The 23,018-nt window shown below is 24.2% G+C and overlaps 1 protein-coding gene across 1 annotated transcript in view; it reads left to right on the forward strand.

The window, feature by feature from the left end:
• LOC129606055 (putative uncharacterized protein DDB_G0282133) overlaps positions 1-23,018 on the forward strand; it is an 86,050-nt gene that overhangs the window by 39,450 nt on the left and 23,582 nt on the right. The window lies entirely within an intron of this gene.

The following is a 23,018-nucleotide window of genomic DNA, read 5'->3' on the forward strand; positions in this document are numbered from 1 at the left end:
AATATTACGTCATTGAAATTCCAATCATTTTTTATGAATGACTCGAATCTCATATAATATTGTTCAGCTGTCTTGTGTCGTATATACATATATTGAAGAAATATTTAATTCAAAACCTGGTATTTATTGAAAAAAAATTATAAGTATTTATAAGTATAGTTTTATTTGAAATTTGAGGAGGTTGTTTTTTGTCCATGCTTCAAAAAATTTAAAGTAGACTACCATAATAATAGATAAGTAATAAATAACATTGTAAATTATAACAATATTGGAATGTAATGTTATACATATATGGATATGGAATATCATGTAGTAGTTAATGAAATTGTTGATATTTCTTGAATTATCAAAAAATGCGTCTTGTAAACGATGCCTGTTATTAAAAGAAAAAATGTCTATGTATATAGAAAAGAATTTTGTAGGTTAAATAGAAAATGAAGAGTTGTAGCAATAGAGTTTTTGTTTGATTCTCGTTACTTGATTTGAATTTAATATGTATAAGAAACATTGAGCATTATAAGATATCCTTGGGAATTTCATAAAAGTAATGGTATTAATTTTAATATTGAAATGATTATTGTTAGTTTCGAATATCTTAATATTTATATATATACCTATATTTTAATATCTTAATAATCGATAAAATATAGGTTTGTTTCTGGTTTCTGGTTATGGAAACTACATTGTAAATTATTGTTTAGGAAATAAAGGAAAGGTAATACTGTGAATTAATTTGTAATAGTAGTTCGAGGTAACAAATGTTCTGTATATAAAAGTAATTTATTTGGTACAATAAGTCCTAGCTGGCTATAATATCCAAGAGGAGAACTACTTCTATGCTAATTTTTATTTTATCATTAAAGAATTTTTGTTATATTCACAAAAACATATCTGAATTTGGTATGTTATGCTGATTACAGTATCATTGAAAAGTATTTAATTCATTTGACCTACATATGAGCACATATTTAAAAATTAATTTGAAGTTAATTGTTCAGCTGCTATAGGTGAGTGTCTGATTTGTAGAGTTTAAATTTTTCTTTAGCAGTCTTATTTTTCCAATATTTCCAATGGATGTTTAAGGTATACCCCTCTATACATACTTATTACAATCGCATAAATGAAACTAGATTTTCAGTATATTCAAATTATTAGAATTATTTATTTTTTAATTCTAATACAGATGATTTTGATTGTATCAGTGTCGTTTACGTTATTAAATTTTTTTCTGGTTTAAAATTCTTATTTAAGAACTATTTCAATTTAATATTAAATCCTTTCAATGTAATTTAAAATAATTTGACTGCTATACTGAATATTTATGATAATTTTACTGAAATACAAATTCAGACACACACAAACAAAATAAATTTTATTTTATTTATAATTTTCAATTTGAGTTATACATTATTAAAAAGTCTATTACGATTTTCAAAATTTTCCAAAATCAATTTTAAATTTCTACAAAATTAAAATTTAATTTTTTTACTAAAAATGGTAGACTTTCAATTATAATTAAAAAAATTTTTATAAATAAAACTATTTCAAAATATTTTAAAATATATATATATATATATATTAAAAATAATGAAAAATCAATTTTAATTTTCGATCTTTTTCGACATTGAACAAAGTGCACACATATTATACTTAAAGCACTAAACACTCAAACTATTGTTATAGTATAGAACAACTAAAGTACACTGAGTGCAGTTGTTAATTTTCCAAAATAATATTCAATTTTTATATTGGTATTTTTTTATTTTCTTGTTTTTTAATGAAAAATATAAAAATTTAATTTTATATTTTGAATTTTCATTAGCAATTTTCTGAGTTCATTTCAATGTTAAATTTTCCACTTTTAATATTTGAATATTTTTCACTAACAAAATTGAATTCCACGGTATGTGCATATTTTGCTTTAATATTGATAATTAAAAATTTCAATTATTTTTGTTTAATGTTACGATCAACTATCGAAATTATTTTGTGAAGTGCAGTTGATTAGGATGGTTCAAAAATCATAAATATTTAAGTAGAAATTTTTGGAGGGACTAAATTAATTTAATCAGGATAAATAGAACATTTTTTTTTAACAAAACGTAGAATTTAAATTACTTTAATAGCCGTTACACTTATCCTATCTTGTTATGTTAGAGTCAGCGTAAAATGTCATAAATTTTTAATTTAGTAAGTTTTTTTCTCCATAAATGAGTCAAAAATTTTTGAATGATGCTCTTGGTTGATTTCGTCAGTTTACCTCTCCAGTTATTGGCTTTGGAAATTTGTAAAATTCGAATTTTCGACACCATATATGTTTCCGAAATTGCTAGCTTTTCCAAAATTCCAGAAATGCATAAAGCTATCGGTAAGTACCATGAAATGAAAACTCACGCAATTAACCTTTGAAATCGAGCATTATATTAACGAGGAGAAAAATTTTTTTAATGAATTTTTCTGCCTTTAACTCGTTCCTTTGATTACGTCATCCATCTGTTCTGCAGTTGCATGAAGAAATTTCCATTAAGACACATTATATTAACGTTTCCTTCATTTTTTTTCATCCTAAATGTATGCAATTTTAGAAAGCAGTATTTTGACTTGCTGAAGGGAAAAGTGCTACTTTACTAATCATTTTATTTAATTTTCTGTGTACACATTTCAGCCTTGTTCTTAATATAATTTTCTAATTTTTATCATAAATGTTCTAAAATTTTTTCCATCCTTTCGTTATTATTATACTCATACTAACGCATATAATATTTTTCTAACCCAATTATTATTATTACCTATAGATATGGAAAAAAAAATATTATTTTTTTTAGTAGTTTTTAACTTGAAACTTGATGAAAATTCAATGCAAAATTGAAAAAAAAATGTTGGTTTAGCCTTAAAATTTAGTGTTCCGCTAACATTTTATATAAGCTATATACTTGTACAGCTTTGTATGCACAATGCAGTATGTGTGTATTCTACAATTTTTCTTGATATTATTATTTTCTATTTATTTTAATATAACATCAAAATCTATACTTCCTGCTGATTATAAAGAGTATTCTATAACTAGAGATTGCAAAGGGTATTTGGAAAAAATATTGAAATTTTATGAAAGATGATTAAAACAAAAATACGCGGTAATCGAAAATTTTTGTTGTCTTCATTTTAATTGAAAAACTTATGAACTTTTTTAATTTTAAAGTTAATCCTAAGCATATAGCCTTATACAGTGATGTTCCTTATTCTGGACGCATCGATTTTCCAATATTAAAATATATTTAAAAAAAAAATCCTTAAGCATTGAAAAATTAAAATGAATTTTTTGATTAAATTTTTTTTTTTTGTTAATAATGGCATTGAAGTTTATTTGTAGGCATATAAGCAAAGAACGAAATTTTATTCCTTAATTTTCCATATTAGCGACTTATGCATAGCCGCTTCTTTAGATTAAAATAAATATTAATTATAGGTTTTTAGTAAATTTTTGTTAAAAATTTATTAAATTTCAAATTTTATATTAAGAGAAATTTAAAAAACCTTAAGAAAGCGAGACGTGCACGAAATCACTTGATTGGCTTTTTTTAAACTTACGTAATCAAGTTCATTATGTGATCTGACCGAAAGTATTGTTATTTAGATTTTATGGATTTCTTCAGATACAATTTGAATGCGCTTTAAGAAATGGCTTTGTGATAACAAATTATATACTAACCCTTTGTTGCGGGTCATACCTTATATATGATTCCTTTTTTCTCTGCTAAAATGTTCATAATTTCTTTTTACCCACAAAAAAAAAATTCAATCTTCCGGAGAAATGGATGATCTACCACGTTTTCGAGGGAACATTTTATTTTTTCTTAAAACGAAAACCAATCTTAAAATAATGCTTTGGCTCGCGAAGAGTATTAAATTGCTTAACAAAATTGCTGTGTTCAAGGGATCCCATAGTTGAAACGAAAAAGTGCTAACAATTATGATGTCTTTATATTGGAACATTATTAAATTAGTTTTTAAATGTTGTACTGTAGTATGTACTAAATATACCTAGCTAAATTATAGTATTGTATACTTACAACTGTGCATTCTAAAATTTCACTGTTGTGAACTATTAAAGTTTTATTATCGTAAATTTTTAAAGTAAAAAACTTTTCCATTACGGCTGCTTACATTCTTAAGATCATAATGGTTTCTAGATTCTTAAAAAAAAACCGTTATATGTTTTTAAAATACGGTAAATATTTAGTCTAGATTACACTATTGATTTTAAATTGAAAAATTAAAAATGGTTATTTTTAAAAATTAAAATTCAAGTTTTCCGTATATTTGGGGAAGAAGGTTCACTTAATTTTTATTTTTTAACAAAACGGGAGCTGACCATGCATTTAAATGTAAACAGAATAATGTTAAAATAACTGTTTTTCTGTTTACTTCTTTGTTACCTTCTTAAAAATTTCTTGTCTGTTATTTGTACTTAAAAGTTAACCAGTAATGTACAAATAATCTTGTAATACCAAAAAATCAACAATGGTCAATTTAAATGTCTTTTTTTTTCTTAAATAAAAGCCTCTAACTAGCATTATAAAACTTAATTTAATAAAAAGTAAGAAAAAAAAAACACGGATAAAAAAATTGTGGTTTAAAGTAAAATCATGGTTAAATTTGCATAAAAATTTATAAAAAAACAAATTTCTAAAAAAATTTAAAAGACAATTTACGAAATTTTTTAAATTTTTGAAAAAAGCATGGAAAAGAAAAAATGGAGCAGATTGGAGAAGTAAGAAGAAAAAAAAATTATTTCAAAATTACACCCACGTATAAAATGGTAATTTACGTGATTGAAAGCAATTTAAAAGCAACTTACATAAATATGTTTATTGTGTATGGTGAGGTAACCAAATTGAAGGTAAAAGGACGGTTTAAAAAAAATCGGATAAAAACACCATTGATAAGGTAGTAAATTTCCCTGGGACGTCGAAATAATTTTTAAAAGTATCGAATATATAATTATTGCATAACTCTAGGATGAAGAAAATTAGAGTAAGAGTTGATACTGAACGAAATCAACGGTCAATTGGATGACTCAAGATAAATTACTCTTTATTTTTTACTGCTAGTTTCTTGCTTTTATTGAAATTCGGGAAATTTAACAATTTCGGGAAAGTAAGTGAGTCGAAAATTGAAATTTTTGTAATTTCGTTCTGCCTCAATTCCATAGGTTGGAATGGGATAGTGGCGGAAAATATTTTCTTCCGAAAATATAAAAAATTTATTAATTTCTAGAAACTTTTAATATTATGAATAATCTACAGCTTACTGTCTAAGCCATAGAGAAATACTTCGACATTGTGTTATATTCACTATATGTAATTAAGTATTAAGGTAGTAGTTAAAATCAACGGTCATTTATTCGGCTAAATAATGTTGTTAAAGTAGAACTTACCCCTTTGCAGTAGAAGAAACAGGTAGCTGTTTGAGATTTATGGTCGAAGAAATAAAGTTAATCTATTAAGTACATTTCTTTTCTAATGTTTTGTTGGAAATGTGCTAAATACCAACCTGTTTTTAATAGAACTTCTAAAAAACGAAAATTAATTAATTTTTTTCTTTTTTTAGGATTTTTAATGTTTTAGTTAAAAATCTTGACTTTTTTTAAGCATAAAAATGCCATTCTTTAAAATTCATTATCGTTTTTTTTTTTAAGTCAATTTGGAAATTTTTTTTCCCAAAACCATACACTTATTTCAAAAGTTGACCTATTTACATTTTTAATAAAAATAAATATTATATTATGATGAAGCTCTTTTGAATTTTTAATGGGATGTAATGGGAATTTTTTGTAAAGTCATTATTATTACTATATGATCAGTAGCTATATTTATATATAAATGAGAGAGAAGTGCAATAAATATGGTAGGGGCTAATGGTAGAAACAGAATAAATACATATACTTAATAATTAATATTTTAAAATGTTGTCATTATTATACAAAAGTATGAATGTAAGGCAGCTAAATAGCTACTGTGAAATCCTGAATAAAAAATTAATATGTCGTAGGTATGCATGTGTAAATATATAGAAAATTTCAACGTGCATGCAAATAAATAGCAAAAAAAAAAGTAAGCATACATACAATTTCTAGGTCAATAATTTAAGTACATATAATGCATACCTTTGAAATATTAAAAAAACAAAAACAATTTAATTTTTTGATGAGCCGATACAAAAATTTTTGTATTGCATTTTTGTTTTTTTTTGGTTTTTGTATGAATTTGAACGTGTCATTGTTTAAAGTCATTATTTCGTATATTTGAAGTAATTAAATGTGCACTTTAAAATAATTTTTGTAATTGTATTATGGAACGCAAATATGAAAAAAATTAAGATCAATTAATGTAAAAAAATTTTTGAAATAAACAACAAGTTTAAGATGCGCTTGATTGCAGCAGGAATTTTTATTTGTTCATATAAATAACGGAAAATGATTTTTGTATTCTGCAATTTTAGTTGATTCTACTGGATCTGATGCTAAAGTTTTCTTCAATAAATAATATATGTAAACCAGTTACGATATTAAATCATAAAACTGGGGACCATGGAATCAGTTTTTAAAATTTTAAAAACTCTGACCTACAAGTTAATTTTTTTTATAGCTCGATCAATTAAGCCGATCAAACAAAAACTCGATCAATCAAAACGATTTCGAGCCCGATCTCAAACAATAGCATATGTAGATCCCACTTGGCTTTTGACTTCGGCCTTTAACTTTACATTAATCCCACCTTACAAATTTAATATTGAATTGATAATTTTCATTGAGTGTAATTATTAATCCGTATTTAAAATTTTTTACATTTTATTTTAATTTCAAGAAGCTTTTGTAAGAAGCCCATGTAAGTCTATATACTCTAGGTATATAATTAATTAAACTAAAATTTATCAGTCTTATTGAGTAAATTTTTGATCTTCATACCAATTGTCATTTTATGTATCAAAATCTTCCTCGTCAGACAATTGATATGCAATAATTATTTTAACTTATGCTAACGGGACGAATCTATTATGAAATAACTGAATTTAAAATGGTGTTAAACGAGCACAAATTGATTAATTTAAATTTTATTTTTAGTAAAGTTTATTTAAAATTGTCCAGAAAAAAAATCGATTAAAGGTGAAGTATAATAAACTTTTTCAAATGTTGATAACAACTATAGTTTGACCACGATTAAGGTCATCCAAAATAGTTTTAAGAAGTTTGAATAATCTTTGAAATATCTGAATTCGGAATATTAACAAATTTCATATTATCTTATGAATTTGCTCATTACTCAAAGTAGATCTCAAAAAACTTTGCATATTCTTAACTAGGATATCAATGCTTCCGGGAAATACTAGTAATTTATTGTAGAAAAAAAAATTAGTTTAACACGTTTACTATTAAATGTGTCATTTTAATGTTCAATATAAAATGTCTCAGTTATTCTTTTTTAATTTGTGCGAATTGACACGCACAATTTTAGTGCGTACGTATCACGTGTAAAATTTGCCAATGTGTGTTTACGCAAAAATTTCAAAATTTACTTAATGAGAAAAAATTTTAATTTTGAGAATCGACTTTAAATCATTTTATTGTTGTAGCGAAAATTTAAAAATTTACGCAAAATATTAAAATTTTTTATTGATTTTATCATGAAACGAATAAGCGTGTTCTACACATGAATTATTAGTTGAAAAACAAATCGCTATTGTAAAAAATTTATACGCGTTATATGCAATTTTTGAACTATGTACGCATAATTTAGTGCTGTTATTAAGTTTAAATAAATAAAAAGGTTAGGAAATCTAAATTTGTAATTATTTTTAAACTTTTAATTATTTTTTATTTGTAAGAACTTTAAATATTCTCCTTTATATTTGACGGAGGTAATTTTCTAAATCCATTAATAATTATTGGTAAGTCCCCAATTTTTTATCTACGGCTATATTTTATTAGATGCTAGATTAGGTTAGGTTAGGTTGCACGGCCCCCCGAAGCATACACCTAGGTCACCAAGGCCCGTTTTGATGCCGCCGGATCCTCCCTCTCATTCTTATTAGATCCAGCCCGAGTTCTTCAGGAACTGGCAAAGATCCCTAGCTAACCCGAAAAAGTGAGACCCAAGAAACCTCAGCCTGGAGTTCGACAACGCTAGACACGAGCACAGCAGGTGGGTCACCGTTTCCTCCTCCTCCTCGTCACAGCAGCTCCTACAGAAATCGTTTGCTATTAGATGTTAGAAATTTACATTTATTTAGAATTTTAAAAAAGTTTTGTTCAATAATTAAAGAGTTTTGCTGTATATTTCACCAAATTTGAAATTTTTTTAATTCGATGTTGATTTTGTTCTGATTTTGTAATTACACTTATAATGGAGGGGTTTTAACAAGTCATTGCAGAATGTCGTTCGTGTTAACATAGAAGAATCGATTTACGATCAGTCGCAGTCACTTACGTTTATAGCCGAACAAATATTTTGTCATTCTCATGATAATTTAATTTTGTTATTAAATTTTCCAAATAAATTTTCTCATATGCGATTAGTGAAATTCAATTGATAAAAATATTTAATGAATTGCCAGAGTATTCTTCAAAGAATTTTCGAAATCAACATGAATTTGAATATTCCATCAGGCCTGCGAATTTTTTAATTCTAACAAGCATAATTTGCAATTTCATTTTATGTTACAAGTCAAAAACAAAAGATAGAGACAAAAAAAATTAACAATAATTAAATTCTAAAGCATTAACAAACTTCATTATTAATTTATTATTTAAATCTCAGTCTTTTAATTAAAATAACCTCTAAAAAAAATAAATTATAAATGTAATAGTGTCAAAAATTTTCGAATATAATTTTGATTTTACTAAACCTAACCTAACAATTAAATGATTTTGCTCATGTGAAAAAATATTTGACATATAAGAGTACTATTTGACAATCGAATCAAAATGTCGTGTTAAAAAAAAAATATTTAAAATTTTCCATTTATAGAAAAAAATAGTAAATCATGTTTTTTTAATTTTAAAAATTACAAATACAGATTTCAATATAGAATAGATGTCGTATAACACATTTGATTTTATATATTTCTTATATACATATGTATATACTCGTATATATTTACATTTATTAATTATATATACAAAACTGTAATTGATTTAAAATTAAAATTAAAAAATTTAATTCTGAACCGTTGAAAATAAGCTTAAAATTAAGTCAGCTGTCAGTCATTTACTTATAGGGATTTTTCTTTGAACATTTTTTTTTTTCGTTTGAAATTGTCTGTACTTTAGTAAGTATAATATGAAATTTTCCATTAAATAAAATTTCACGTTTATTTCTTAATGAAAATAACTAGAAGTCATAAATTGTATACATTTATTTTAGATCAAATTTAAAGCAAATTCATATATACAGTGTGAGCGTTATCACAGAATTGCTAATATATGTATACAGAATTGCTAGTTACGGTAATATGTGTATTTTAGAGGGATTTTTTTCTACGCCAAGGTAGAGTTTCTATGTACGTTTGAATTCAAATTGGACATGCGCTTTATACACAGAATATACACGATGTTATTCTTAGTTATACCAATTTCAAAAATTTTGGCAAATTTTACACATTTAACACTAAATTTTAATGTCAAGGAAGATATGAAGAGTAAAGACATAATAATGGTCTAGATAAATAAATCAAAAAGCAGACTTAATTGATTTAAGAAGAAATTAATTAAGTCTCAACTTGGAACTTTAAAATTAATTCAGATTTGGTTGAAACACAATTTCAAAACCCGAACTAATTAGGTTTCTAATTCATAATTACTTAAATTCGTTGAATTAATTTAAGTAAATACCAAATGAGAATAGACGAACAGAAATATTGAAAAATTTGGCCAGTTTACTGCAGAATGTCAGCTTTTTTTTTTAAGGAATTAACTGCAATTTTTATTATATTTTTTAACCAAAATTATTTGTTTACAGCTGTATATACTAGACTTATTTAAAATTATTATGAAAGATTTCTACGATTTCTTTTATACAATATTATAGAATCTAACAAGGGAGATATGCCCAAAAGGTTAACTTTATTTTATGTTTAACAAAAAAATATTTATTTATTAATTCTATATAAATAATGAAAATGATTTTAGTAATTTCAAAAGATAAAATTAAATAATGATGATTATAACAAACTAAAGTTATTTCTCTTCCACAAATCTGTTATATTTTTCATCCTGTGTTCATTTCGTTTCTACTTTAATCTTATATATAGCACAGAAAAGCTCTTTTAGTAACATGAAGTCTTCTAAATTCATTTCAATTATTTAGATCTATTTCTGCATATATATGTATATATACATACATATAGTTTTGTACAAGAACCTTGAACGTCCGATATACAATAATATAGCAATTTTTTTTTTCTTCAAATATACAAGAATAAGTACGAAGTAATGAAATAAAAGTACCTACTTAGTGGCTTTCTTATATAGTATAATGGTAAAAATATTCTGAATTACTTGCATATAACAATTATACAGAGTGTGTAGAAATTTATGGTCCGTATTCCTGGAAAAGGGTTATATGAGCTTCGGTTTAGAGCAATAAAACAAACTATGGGGCACATGTTTTTCATGTTACTTTTTCAATTACTTACTTCCTTTTTCGGGAATTCTGAGAAGTAACACTTACTTGGTAAGCTCATTCATGCTATTTATGAAATTCAACCTCTGTCTTCGTACCATTGGTGCAATTTGGTTTACGATATCTATTAGACGTTGCTGGATTGTTGATTTTGGTTTGTTAAATAGATTATTTTACTGTGAGCTTTATTGGGCTAAAATTTCAACGAATAATATGTTTAAAAAGCGAAAATAAAAACGAATCCCGAGTATTTATTGTTCTTTTCGACTCATTTTATCATCCTGCTTCAGGAGTACCATCGAATTTCGAACATTCTGTATGGTATATAAATTTTACTCATAAATATTATTATAGTTAGTTGTCTTTTATAACTTCTTAGGTATGTATATATATTAGTAGAAAAAATGTTCGACCTTAAATTGAACTTTTCGAAAAAAGAAAAAAAATAAAGTTTTCTGATATAAAAGGAAAATCACCTCTAGTTATAAAAAAAATTTCATAAAGGTAGTTTTTGTTAACAAATACTTTTGCGATCGTTTTTTTTTTTGTTCTTCTACTTTATAAAAGTTTTAAGAAAAAGAGTAAATCTAAGTATAAAAACAAACAATCAAACATGTAGTTTTAGTAACAACAATACTTGTAGATTTTATGGGCCACTAAAAGTTTTTCCAAAGTTATTATTACTCATTATTTAGGTCTACCTAACTGGATTGAAGCAATTTAAGAAATAGAAAAAAAGTTTAAAGTAATCGAATAGGGGGAGAGCGGAAGGGAAGGGGATTTGGTTCTTGTTTTAAAAACTTATTTTGCTTTGTTTTTGTGGTCAAATTTTTATAAAGTTTTTTTTTTTGGTTTTTTCAAGGTTAAAATTGTGATTTCTTGTTATGCGGTTTTTTGAAAATTTTGATTAGCATTTGATTAGGCAGTCATTCTAAAACAGTATGAGAAGTTTTATTGTTACCAATCAATTATAGGATAATTTAAAAAAAAAAAAAGAATTTTTTGAAAGATTTTTAGAACATTGTGTGTTGTTAATTTCATTGTGGATAAAATGTTTAGTTTTCTTGATATGGGGATGACTTGTAAGTTATAGTGATTCAGTCACATAGATGTTCGTATTCCTTGTCATCATTATACTCGTACTTAATATCTTTGAATTTCAAAAGTTAAAATTCTTGCTTTCAATTCTTAAATTAAAAAAAGGTTGTTAATGTAATAAGTACCATAAAAATTGTTGTGTTCATTATTATTGAAGTCATTTGCTTTAATTATGCAAGTTTCGTTGTTAAATAGAGTTTCATTAAAAATTCCTTTTACTTTTAGACTTTAATTAGAAAATTCCTAATTTCTTAAATTTCTTTTTTAAAACCTTTCTTTATTTTATTCGAAAGAACATTTCTAATCATTTTCTACATAGCTAACACCAAATAAGCTTAGCTAAATAGAATTTTAATCAAAACATGTTCGTACTTAAGCGATGTATCACTGAGACTATTTTTCAATCTAACAGATGGCATTGAAATATTTTACTTATTTTGCTGGCAGTAACATTACGTAATTGTAAAAACTCATTCACAACAAACTATTACTAACTATAACCACAAGAAAATATTCAGTTTTATAATACCATTTCTCTAAATAAATTTAAAATTCTCAAATTTAAAACTAAAATTAATTATTACAGTTAGAAATATTTTAACAACACCTATATAAATTTTTTGACATTAAATTTAAAATGGTATACAGTTAAAAGTGCAAAAATGTCAAACTGACATTTCATGACATATTCCATATTTCATTCTCCTTCCTTAAACTTATTTTTTTTTTTCATTTTAAATAAATTTTTTTAAAGAATTACCGTATACAACCATAATAATTATAATTATAATTAAGTAAGTGTATAAGTTTATAATTAACTGTTATTTTAATAGAGTATTGACAGGTGTAAAAAAATAAATTATGTATGTATACAAACAAACACACTTCAGTAAAAGTAAAGGAAATAAAAAAATAAAAATTTTATATAAATAGTAAGCATTGTAATTATTTTTGATGATGGATTACATTTTCGAATATAGTTACTGTCTCTATTGTGCTTAAACTAAAAATAATTACATTAGTTAACTATTGCTTCCGTTATTAGCGCTGAAGTTTGACAGTTTAGTTTTTTTGTTTTTTAATTATATTTAAAATTAAAATAGAAAAATATCAGTTAAAATGTCAAAAAATATTAGACAAATTCGTTATAATTATCTTTAAAATCTTATATGATTAATCGTTGTTCAAACAAGGCTTATAATAGATAAAATTGGTTTTCGTATTAAAAATATAGAACTAGTCTTTTCTTTTTCAAATTTATTATTATTGTAAAAATTTTAACACCAATTACGGTATAGGTTAAGTAATAATTAAGTGTAAAACCTTAAAATAATTAAGAATTAAACAGTTGAGGTTAAATAATTAAGAACAATATGTAATAAAATATTTGATATATGTAGTTATTTTTTTTTTTGGAAGTTGTTGAAGTTTTTAATGTAATTTTTTAATAACGGAAATTTACCTTGAATTATATTTATAGATTGTGTATGTAATATAAAATCAAATGTGAATTATAAAGTAGGAATTTGTTAATCTATATGTGATGGCACCAAATTTCGGATGTCGAATTTTCGTTGGGAATGCTCTTCTCCATATGGGAAGCATAAATTAAATAATTTTTGCATAATCTGTGTGTGCGTACGTGTGTTCGTCTAGATCGATTTTCATGAAATGCTGTATGTGAGTTTATTTTGCTTATGTCACAGATTGATAAACTATAGGGCTGTGTCAGGTCTCGGGAACTGAACTATATATACGGAATATGGTAATGGAATTTCGCGAAATTTAATATTTAAGTTGTGGTTGTTATCGAAACAAAATAGCGAACTTTTTAGGTAATTCAGATGGCACAAACTCTACTAAGAATCAATTATACATTTTTCTATTGGTATGTTAACTAAAAACTTACTAAATTCCTTAAAATTGTATTTTTTCTGTAATACTTCTGTTAAATTAGGCAACATACATTGCGGTCGATTATATGCTGTTCACATGATTTTTTTTTTTATTTAAAATATTGGAAATTAGTTTGATATAGAACTACTTTCCACTTGTTGTGATTTAAGATAGAAAACTAAAAATCAATAATTGCATTCGAAATACACTCACTCGGCATTATATTCGTAATTTATTCGAGCTTCATATAGTTTTAATTTAAAATTATTCACCATATTAAAGAATATCTTCCTTTATAAAATTTGCCTCATGTTGTATTTTATTTTTTTTTCATTCTGAATTGTTAATAGAATCAATGCAGAACGAAAAATATTTTTAATTATTTTAAAATTGTTATTAATTTAATGAATGTTTCTGATTTTAATATTTGTTATTTTAGGAACGGTTCGCTGAATTGCATATCCTTTAAAGCTCATTTAGTTTGTATACGTAATTTATTGTATGTTTGACTCAGATGCCATCACTTTGTTTTCAATTCAGATTCCTTATAATTTGATTTATAGCGGAGATATATTGCTATATTTATTTTTTAAAGAAAACAATTTATTTTTTCAATTGTTTCTAAAATTCTTAATAAAATAATTAATTAATAATTTAGTAAAAATTTGCAGTCAAACAAACACTAAATTATTTTGAATATACACAAGTATAAAGAAATTTTTCTCTTTTCAATTAAATTTTCTCTCATAGCTATTGAATTTTAATTATTATCAATATTTTCTCCACTTCATTATTAAAAAGCAAAAAAAAACCACAAAAAACTGAAAATTGTGGCCATAATTATTCAGATTTGTTAAAAAACCATTATTACAACACTATAATATAAGATAATATATACGACAATAAATTTATGATTTAATGCCATGAATTTAATTTTAAATAAAGTAATTATCACTTTAATTAAATAAAATTTCATAACATTTAACTTAGATTATCTTCTATTACAACACATACTTTCGTGTTGTATATATACAATGTATAACAACATATGTATGTATATAACAAGTTTGATTACAACTAATTATTGTATAAACGGCTGTAGATGACCGCAAAGGAGCAACAAAAAAAAATATTTTCATATGCGTTTAACATATTAAAATAACTTGAATATCTTGACGTTTATAGGACATTGTGTAACGTAAAAAATACATATATGAAAAATAATTGGAATGTTCAAAGGTCACATTTTCTTTCTTCTATACAATAATAATTATCATTCTTATACTACCGATATAATAATGTTTATCTACCGATTTTATTGTTCTAGTATTTATAACCCACATCCCACATAATAATAACATAAATTTTAACGTCCTGTTGTCTCTCATATTATCTCCTTCGAAAAGTATAATAATGATAATGGCACAAATATTGCGGCTAATATGACATTATTATAACTTTAAAGAAAAAAAGTAAACTAAAAATAAATTAAATTTAACTTTGATAATATTCACAGTTCTAATTTGGAATTTTTGCCTGCAGGCGCGCATTTTATAAATATTTTAACCGTCTAATTATTGTATGTAGATAAAGCGTAAAAATGTTACAATATAATTAAAAATTTATAAGTTGATGTGTATGTATATTTTATATTATATAATATGGGTTGTGTAAAGTAAGGTAATTAAACAATTCCTACGTAATAATATAGACTTACTTACCAGTATATTATTGTAAATTACCAGGTGTGTCGTCCTCGTGTAAGGTGAATATATTAAAAAAAATTTATAATAATTTTATAGATAAAAGAAAATGGTAAAAAAATTAAAACTACTTTAGAATTCTTTCAATATTAGAAATTGGTAAATTCATAATTGATTGTTGAATTTAAGAACTGTGAACATTAAAATGACAGTTTAAAAATTTATTAATTGGGGTCCAGTTAAAAAATTTGTGTACGTTAGATTCATTTTGCAGTCTAGATATCGACCCATTGTTCCATATTTTATAAGTGTAGCTAAGTTTTTTTTTTGAAGAAGGTTGTCAAAAAACTCAATTTCTAATTGGATTTTGGCGAATATTTTCAAAAATTTTTCAAGAAATCAATTTAGAAATAAATTTTTGTTCTTCAGCCTTAAAGTGATTTATTTCCTTATATAAACTTATGAAATACTACGTCAATTGCAAATTTCGACAATTTACAGTTGACAATTTGGACTCCGAATTCAACAAAATTTTGCTTATTTTTCGCTTAAATTCAACATAAATGTCTCACCAATATTTTCAATGTAATCATCCATTTTGAACTTATTAATTTCATTGTTGCGATAATTTCTAGCCTTTTCTGTTAAATAATGAACTCGATAATTTTTGTTCCCTTCTAAAATATCAAAAAAATTTATTCAGTACCTATGCTTACAGATTTATTCCTTTAATTTAAATATTTTTTGATAATATTGCAAATTAATTTCAACTAAATATTAGATAACGTTCAAATTTCATGTACACCCTTAAAATATTCAATTTTAAAATATAAAAAAATATATATATTCGAAGCTTTAAAGGGAAGTCAATGGAATCATACTCTTAAATAGAATAGAACAATCTATGTTATTCAATGAAAATATTCCGTCATATACTCAATGTACATAACCGTATTAATTTCAAAAACAACATATGGGACACAAAAAAAAAACGTTAATTAACTTATCTAATTCAAAAAAAAAAAACAAAAACAAAAAATTCTATATGAATATACGCGGTTATAATACGGGTAAAGGTGATAATTAACTAGAATTATAGAAGTAAGTTAAACATTTTTAGAATGCTTGTTTATTCTCATATTTCGTATTTCCACTTTTGATTAAACAATAAAATTTACTGTGTTTCTGTTAAAATAACAACAAAAGTTTGTTAAAATAAAATAAGAACAAAAGTCTGCTAGTAAAAAGAGCTACAAAATAAGAAGGAAAGCAAATAAAACAAAGTTGGGTCAGATCAATGGTTTGTAATATAGCACTTTTCCCTTTAACAAGTCAAAATATCGTTTTTAAAAACAATTTATACCTATTAAACTATAAGAATTACTTTCATTTATATACAAAACTATTTGGAAAATTGCATACATTTAGGATGAACGATTTTGGCAATCTTTGAAATATAGCAAAAATGAGTTTAAAGAGGTGTTAATGTAATGCTCGATTTTACGGGTTAGTTGCGTGAGTTAAGAAAAATAATTATATTTTTTAATGTCATGGAATTTAGCGTTAGCTTTTTGTATTTATAGAATTTTGAAAAAGCTTGCGGCTTCGGAAATATAAAGTGTCAAAAATTCAAATTTTATAAATTTCAAGAGGCGATAACTTGAAAGGGATTAGTGGTGGAAAAAACCTTCCTTCTAACGAAATAAACTATTTATTAGTATCTAAAAACTACTAAAATTTCAGACATCTACAACCTGAGGTCTGGAAGAAAAACGATATCAAGAATTTGAAAAAAAAAAACAAAAATGAATTTTCGATAACGGACAATTTTAACAGCCATTTTGTTTTTGTAAAGTTCAAATATTATATGCTTCGGTAGAAGAAGTCAGCCACTACTTTTCTGCGTTTGCATAATTTAAAAAAATGTTTCTGGTTTTGCTACAATCATTACTTAAAAAATGGCATTTTACGGCCTTTGAGAGGCTATAATTTTCCGAAGAGGGATTTTCTTTTACGGAAATAAGTTTCTAGTAACGATCTACATACATATGAAATTTCAACTATCTTCAAGGGTTTAGAAGTTTTGTTAAAGGGTCCACGGGCAACACATTTTTTCAAAAATTTTTTTTTGGAAAAGTGCTAAAAATGAGTAAAATTATAATATTTTATTTACTGTCTTTATTCTTAACTCTTCTGAACATTTTAAAATAATAAATACTTGGTCGATAACTTTTGTGATAGTGTATGTTAAGAGTGTAATATATTATTAAAGAGTAGAATAAAAGACAAAGTTTTTTTTTATTTAAAGAAAAAGTAATCATTATTATTCAATTACCCGTTACTGTTTTTTAATTGTGGTTAAGGGTTGACACAGTAAAAAATAATTTTGCGCGTAATAAATTTACACTTTTTCTTATTTTTCTTATTTATTTAGATTGGCAATTACTATTATCACATTTAAAATGGTTGTCATTCATAATAATGTGTTGTTGTTTCTTAATGTTCACCCAAGCAAACAATCGTTAAAATATGAGCAAAGCAAGTATTGAATATTCGGTTTTGTTACTAAAGAATTTTAAATTTAAAAAATGCTATGACGAACTTTTTATAATATTGAAAATAAGTCAATTGGAAATTTTTCTTGTTTTAATATCAAAATTAATTGTTTGTAGTTTTTATGAAGCTTATATTTATTTAGCAATATTGCGTACACAGAGATTCTTATGTAAATTAAATAATTTTGAGATCATTCACTAGTTTTGTTATTTTTGATTTAAAATTTGTATTAATTAATTTTATGTAAATTTTCTGGATTAACAAAATTTAAAAATTATTTGTGAAAAATTTTTCCAAATATGAGAGAATTTTCAATATTGTCAACTTTTCTATCAACTATATTTGTTTAACACGATTTTTAAAAAAAATTTAAGAAAGGTTAAAATTAAATTAATTTCAAATGATCTCGTAGTATATATTCGCTTAATCCTGACAGTTAGTTACACAACAAGATAGATACATAATGGAATCTAATCTAAGCCCTTATCTGTAATGGAATATCTCTGAGCCTCTTAAAAATAATTCTATCCAAAAATTTTTTATTGAATATTCTACCTTTCTTATTGTTCTTCTTTCTCAAGAGGGTACGGAATTTTCATATGAATTTTTTTTGAAATGCTTAAGTATAATTATTAAAAAATCTTGTTATATATAAGGTTATTCAGAAAGGTATGCAACAACATACACTTTAGGTTAAAGAAAGGAAAATAGACACTGAATCGGGTGTAATATTTCAACTGTGTCCGAAATATAGGAAATTTTAGATAAAATTCCAAATAATTTTTATTTACTTAAGTTGCTTTACATAATTATGTATAGAAGTAATTTGCGTTCCAAAGAAAGTATAAGCTTCAAACAAACAGACGGTCAATAGAAGGCTTGAGAAGTAGTTGATAACGGTTTGATTCTTTCGATACTCCTTTCATCACCGGTCTTTTTTGTGTCTAAATGTAAAATGTTAATGAAATTGGTTTTTAAGAGTAACTACTGTTGAAAAAAGGTACAATGCGTTTTTAGTTCTATTTTATCTTATAAGGGAATTAAGATTATTTGAAATACCACAATGTGGCGTTGGACAATTCAATTTTTACTTAGTTATTGAAAATTGGATTAAGAAAATGGTATAAATGGGAAAATTAGTTCATGCCAATAAAATAAATTTAATTATATATTTAGGCTAATACTGTATATGTATGTAGTTTAATCCTATATACCATAATATGAATACATAACGCAGGTATATAAAACTTAATATAAAAATTTTTTTGGATTTTAATTATTACAAATTATAATGCGATTAATTTTGTATGTTTTAAACATATATAACAGTTAAAGAAGGAAATGAACGAAAAAAAAGTTGTAGTATAAATAAAAGTTTTAATTTCCCACGACAATTTAAACTGGTTAAATAAACGTAATTATGTTTTTATAGAAGTTCTAAAGTATTTTATACAATATATATATATATATATACATATATGTATATACTTTCGTGTAATTTAAAGTTTATTTTATCGATTTATTTGTGTAAGTGTAAAATTAAAGCTAAAAGAGTTAAAAATAACTTTGCAATCAAATTTTATTTAAAATAATTAAAAATTTAATTGTAGTATGGAAAACTACATAAATTTTTTACTTATAAGTCAAAGCACGTTAATCAAATAAATATTTAGAATCTGAAGAACAGCAGCCGCCTTCATTAATTATTTAAGAGTTTATACATTTCTGTGTTTGCTATAAATGAAACGAATTAATTTTTATTTAAAAAATTTGAAAGATTTAATGGTAAAAATTTTAAATTCTCAAATGTATAAATTATTTACATTTTTCCTTGAATTAGAACGAGAATTGGAGTCATTCTAATTCAAGGCAATATGGAAAATATATTTTTAATTTGTAAAACCAATATTGATTTATTTAAAAATATAGAAAATTTTATTTAGAAAATCGAAGTACAAATTCAATGCAAAGATACATACACTTTATAAAAATGCTTTAAAAAATTTAAATATGATGCTTTTAGGTAGATTTATATAACAATTTCCATTAATTTTAAAAATTCTTATTATTTAACTATTTAGGTTAAGTAATAGTTTGACAATCCGAAGGAAATTAAAGGAAGTATCATACCTCCGACTGATTATTCAGTCTCTTACGCGGCCCTGAAATGTTACAATTTATGAAAGAAAGCGATGTTAATTACCGCTAAATAATATTATTATAAAATAGGATTTATGCATTTATGTCATCAAAGGATTAATTACGTAAAATTTTACGTAACATAATAAATATGTATGTAATAAATAACAATTATGTTTTTCTTTATAATTTTTCCCCTTTGAGCTCTCTAAAACTAATAAAATTTTTCATTTACCCTTATATTTGTATAGCATATCAATATGAGATTATATAATTCACGTTAATATTGCGATTGTTATCATTATATTATGATATCTTGGGAAATTTATTAAATTTTGTTCTAAGCCCTAAAATATTTCACTCCTTTTCAATTAAATGAATTTCGCATCAATATATTTAGTATGCCATCGGAAATATTTAAGAGAGGTCGCGTCTTTCCTTTATGAATTTTATTGTTTTTGTAATGAATGTAATTTGGGTTTAAAAATTCGGTTGAAACATAATTTAATATTAAAATTAAAAATTTGTATATTTTAATTAGATCTGAAATCGAAGGTGCATTTGATTTGTTTCACAAATTCAAATAATATGTAAATACTGGAATTATTCGTAATAAAAATAAATTGGACGAAACATGCATTAAAAAATAATGAACAAGTTTTTATTCCTGCCGTCAATTACCGGTCAAAAATTATAAATTGATGGTTAAGAGATTTTTGTGATTCCAAATATATTTTGAGTGTAGATATATACAAAAATTTTAAAAAATTCGAAATGCAGTAATATTATCAGCAAACATTAAGAATCCAATTAGAATTTGAGAAATTATTTTTTATATTGAAAGTTAAATAATATAGGCTCATGCTTTCATGGGTTATATTAAGTTGCACTGTTAAAAAAATTTCATATAGGATTATTAAAATAATTGAAACAATTTTAACATCATCATGAAAATTCAGGTCATGAAAATTAAAATGAAACTAAAAAGTAATCAACGCGAGTAATCAAAAACTAAGGTAAATTTGTTACTTTAGATTATATATAGTAAATTTGCTGTGAAAGTTTTTATGTTATCATTGATAAATACTGCCTTAAAAAGCAGAGAATCAGTTGAAGAAATCACCTCCACCAAATCTAACACTACAGTAAAAATTCTTTATAATAAAATATCATGCAAATTTTTTCATTTATTATAACAGTTTTGACAGTAAAACAACTAATTTTTGACAGTGTAAATGAAATGTTTGAGAAAAAACCAAAAAGAGAAAAATTCATTTCTTACACATGAAAACGTCTAAAGTATTAAACTTAAATATCAAGAGTTTGTTGAACTTAAATACTATAACTGTAAGAAAACCTGAAGTTATACTTAATTTCCTATTAAAAAAAATTTATTACATATAACAAACACTCATATAACAGATATAATATTTTTTTCTTATTCAGCATTAAATCAGAAATTATAAAAATATTTTTCGAATTTATTTTTTTTTTTTACATTATTTTAATTGTTAAAATTGCTGCTGTTAACACAGCGTTTCGTTATCCCCTTCAGATTTTGTTATACACTTTTTAATTGAAAATTTTTTTTTTTTTTAATACTCGTACTATACAAATGATGATTGACATTTTTATTGGTTGATTTAATTTTTTAATAATTTTTCATTTCAATAAGTTTCAATTTCACTATTTAAAGTGATTTTAGCTGAGATCATTATAAGAAAATTAAATTTTTCGTGAGGTTTTTTTGTTTTAAATGTTATTGAACAGCAGTAGGTAGTTTTCATGTTAAAAGTAATTTTTATTATTTTAAAAAATCATTGTACAAATAAGTCAACTGTACATTTTTCAGTAATGACCACATTGTATAAATGAACACTCCCCTGCGATAACATTGTAATAAAAGCAAAAAATGTGACTTCTCAGGTTTCATCTTGGGTCTTAGCAACGTATGGAACGGAGTATATTATACACAACGTATAGTATACACAATTATTTTGTATTATCTGTACTATATACACAGTGAAAGAGTGCGATCTTCTTAAATTTACCCATATAAATGTTAGACACATAAGGGCCTAATTAAGCTTTACATAACGTAACTTATTTCATTATATAAGTGATCAAAATTATAAAAATTAACTCTCCTTTATAATATATAGTTTCTGTAAAATTTTTCAAAATAATAAAATGCTAAGCACCTTCTTGTTAAATGTTATTAAAGTTTTATGCTAATCCTAACTATAGGTATCTTAACTATCAAAGTAGCTCATTAATTAATGATTCTTTTCTTATGTAAACCTAATATATATCTACATATCTAATTATGTATAAATTGTTAAAATTATGTAAGCAACTGTACCTACTTATATATAGTCCGGAATAAAAAATAAATTACACTAAAAAATAAAGATTATATAACGCGACTTTAATTATTACGCATATAAAAAAATAAAAGTTACACATTACACCACTATAATAAAATAACAATAAAATTCAATGGGAATGTTATTTAAAAAAAAATTTTTTATATAAAATATAAAAATTAAGGCTTTGAAAATAGCAAATTTCAAATAATAAGAATATTTTACAAAAAAAAAAATTGAAATGTATGTAAGCGGTCATATGCACATTTCCTAATTAACTATATTATTGATTCAATTAAAATACAAAATTTATGTAAAGGTACTGAAATCATATAAAAATGCTTTAAAAACTTAGATTTTGCCAAATTTATACAAATTTCTTTTGTCAAATTTATACAAATTTCGTATGTCAGTTGAAATTATTTTCTTCGAGAAAATGATATAAAAATCAGAAATATAATAAAATATATGTAAAGTCACCTAAGTGTATGCAATTTTCCAATCTCTATTTATGTAAGACATTTTAAAATTTAAAAACATACAAAACTTTCGAAATCAAGTATCTAGGTTTTTCTAACAAA

The sequence above is a fragment of the Condylostylus longicornis genome, unplaced genomic scaffold, assembly GCF_029603195.1.
Source record: "Condylostylus longicornis isolate FDR11 unplaced genomic scaffold, ASM2960319v2 ptg000017l, whole genome shotgun sequence".
NCBI lineage: Eukaryota > Metazoa > Arthropoda > Insecta > Diptera > Dolichopodidae > Condylostylus > Condylostylus longicornis.